Here is a 3,288-nt window from a genome sequence, read left to right on the forward strand (position 1 = left end):
AGTGTTCGAGTCTGCCAATCGTGGTGTTCTTTTCAATTATGATTGTCTCGTTGTTTTTTTAATAATTATTTAATTAAATCCAAGTTGTTTGTTGTCGAATTCTTTTGTTGTATCTGTCATCACACACAAAAAATCCACCCAAAAACTGCACCGCTCTCTATTGTTATACGAGATGTTTGAGCGTAAAAAATCAAATTCGTTAATTTGTTTAAGTTCATTTTGAATTAAAAAAACAAAGATTTCAAACAAAAAAATAAAATTGAAAAACAAAACCGAATAACAAAAAAATAACATATTTTTGTTATAAATAAGGTTTTTGGAATAAATAAGGTTTCCAGACTGACTTTATACAAATTTATAACGAAATTTGGTTATTTTAATATTATAAACTGTTTTTCAAAAGTCTGTACTGACCTCTTTTTTTCTTTTTCTTAAAATCCCGTTTTTGTCCTTATTATTTTTCCAAAAAAATTTTTTAAAAAAAAGTACAGACTAAATTTTTAAAAAAATACCAATCCCATTTTATTTTTTATGGGAATTGTTGGGAAATGATCGCATCATTTGAGCATCTTTTCCAAAACAACCGATCCCGTTATTTCTTTTCCCCTATTAAGTTAATTTAAACAAGGATTTGTCGCGACAGAATGCCTCTTAATCGAATTAAGAAACGAACCACCCAATTATTATTTCAATACAAACACGAGCTTAGTTATGTGGTTAAACCCTTCAACAAAAAAAAAACAAAACAAACAAATTGGCTTCTTTGATAAGTTCAAGTCTTTTATAAAATTGAGATCCAACAAGAAAAAAAACGAAATAAAACCAAGTTAGAGTAAATGACCGATAAAATCACCTTTATTTTCAATGCAAAGCTTGAAACGTTTTGGGATTGAGTCAATGTAATGGTTGATAGTTTCAATCGGTATTGAGTTCCAAGCGTTTTGAAGTGCATCTTTTAGTTCCTCAATGTCGCTGAATATCTCATTCTCTTTTCTCACCAAAGTGTCCATATGGTGCCAAAGATGCTCAATTGGACTGAGATCTGGACTATTGGCCGGCCAGCGTGTGAGCAATGAAACCCTGAATGTTGAATCGATAGTTTCAAACCAATTTGAGGTATGGCGGGCAGTATGTGGCCTTGCTCCATCTTGCTGAAAAGTCATTCCATGTTTGTAGACCCTTTTCGCCTCTTCAAACACCTTTGAGTTTTGCAGCATTTCAACATAAACTTCGGCATTCACTTTACCAGTGAGAAACATTAGTTGTGACTTAAAGTTATGCCCAATGGCATCCCATACCATAACACCTGAGTTGAACTTTGGGGTAGGAAAGAAGTCTTTATCGGTGAATTCACCCTTTCGTCTCCAAATGTAGTGCCCGTCAGAATAAAGGCAAAATCGGCTCTCGTCAGAGATAATAGTGTTGTTGGTCCAACGTGCTAATAACCTTATTGTTGAAATGTCTAGAACAAAATTGAAGTCTATCTGAAATGTGTTTTGAAGTTATGTTTGGTCTTTTTATCTGTTTGGCATAAACAAAACGTTTGTTTTTCCTGATCCTCCAAACAGTAGAAGAAGAAAGATGCATATCTTGAGAAATAGATAATGAAGAAGAGAGTGGATTTGATAATGTTTTCTCGACCACGATTTTCACTGTGTCTGGAGACACTTTGAGTGGTCGACCAACCTTCTTTGGTTTTGCCTCTCTCCCCCTTTTCAACTCCGCAATGGTACTTCGAGACACTCCAGCAAACTTACATACTACAGTATAAGAATACCCCTCATCAAGAAGTGCCTTGGCTCTAAGCATCTTTTTCTCTTTTTCAGCTTTGTAAAGTTGTCCCTCTGTGATTTTTGGCATCTGTAATAGAAAGATTTTTTTTCTTATTTTGTTTTTTAAATGCATTTATGGGACAAAAGTCTTGTTTGGGGGAATCAAAAATCCCGTTATTTCAAAAAATAGAGGTAAAGTTTTGTTCAAACAACATTCACCAAGTAAAAAAAAATTAATTACAAACCTGTTTTTCTTTTTTTTACTCAAAAAAACTCTTAATATTTTTCGGTTTTCAACTTCCCAAAAATAAAGCTTATAAAGAAAACAAAATATCAGGATATTCCAGTACAGACTTTTGAAAACCAGTTTATTATGATAGATATTGTGTTCATCTAAAATTCAAAATGAATTATAATTAATGTAAATAAATTTATTTATAATAAAAAAATCAAAACCCTAAAAACTATAAAATAACAAACTGTTTATGTCTATGGAAAACAAATGGTATAATAAATATTATACCAAAATCATGGGAAAAATGCATTCGTACAAATGCAATTATTGTCCAGACACAGCAAAATCTTTTTGTGAAAGAAAACGCAAAGGTACACACACACTTTCAGGACATTTTTTAGATTTAATAAAGATAAAATATTAGCTGAAGAAGCTGAAATTGATATGAAATTCGCATTAAAAATTGAGGATGAAATTTGGAATGTAGTTAATTTATTAATGAAATTTTTTAATATTTGCAAATATTTTTCTTTCACAAACAAAAAATCACTTTTTAGCACATTTTAACAATACCCAATCCAAATATTCACTTTAGTTTATCAAGTTAAAACGTCAAACACTATTTGAAGCGTTTATTTCGAGAAGAAGTAAACACCCAAAAACAATTAATTGATGATAATCTTGTTTTTTTCAAAAACTTATATCACTACTGATATGATGTCAAAGCTAGGAAAGAGTTTAATTGCTGTTACTTTAAGATTATCTTGTCAGGATTCTATGCTTATAAATCAAATACCCGAAATTGGTAAATTTATAAGAACACATAAATCCACTGCTATTTGCAACGGATATTAAACAGAAATAACATAAACACAAATATATTAGCCATAAATACTGAAAATGGTACAAACAATGATATGTTGGGTTCTCTTTGTGAGAATAAGTTGGGGAGTGTTGTTCATACTACCAATTTGTTATTTGGAGATGTCATCAAAAAGTTTCCAAAATACTAAATTCTGTTAAATTTTCTAAATAAGTTTTCCAAATCAACACAAATGTCTCCTTAATTGTCAAAGACACTTCAAAATAATTGTGAGAAGTGTGACGAGAAATACTGATCAACTAAAATATTTTCACAGACATAATTTAATAGTTGTGCTTGGGTATTTGACTATCCGAGACAAATAGAAAAAATCCATTCATAGACTGGGAATAAAATGTCCATTATTGAAAACAAATTGGGATATGGTTGATTCGATTTATTATTATACTAAAGAGTTA

Source organism: Entamoeba invadens (genome assembly GCF_000330505.1).
Source record: "Entamoeba invadens IP1 unplaced genomic scaffold scaff_1105074725707, whole genome shotgun sequence".
In the NCBI taxonomy this organism is placed as follows: domain Eukaryota; phylum Evosea; order Mastigamoebida; family Endamoebidae; genus Entamoeba; species Entamoeba invadens.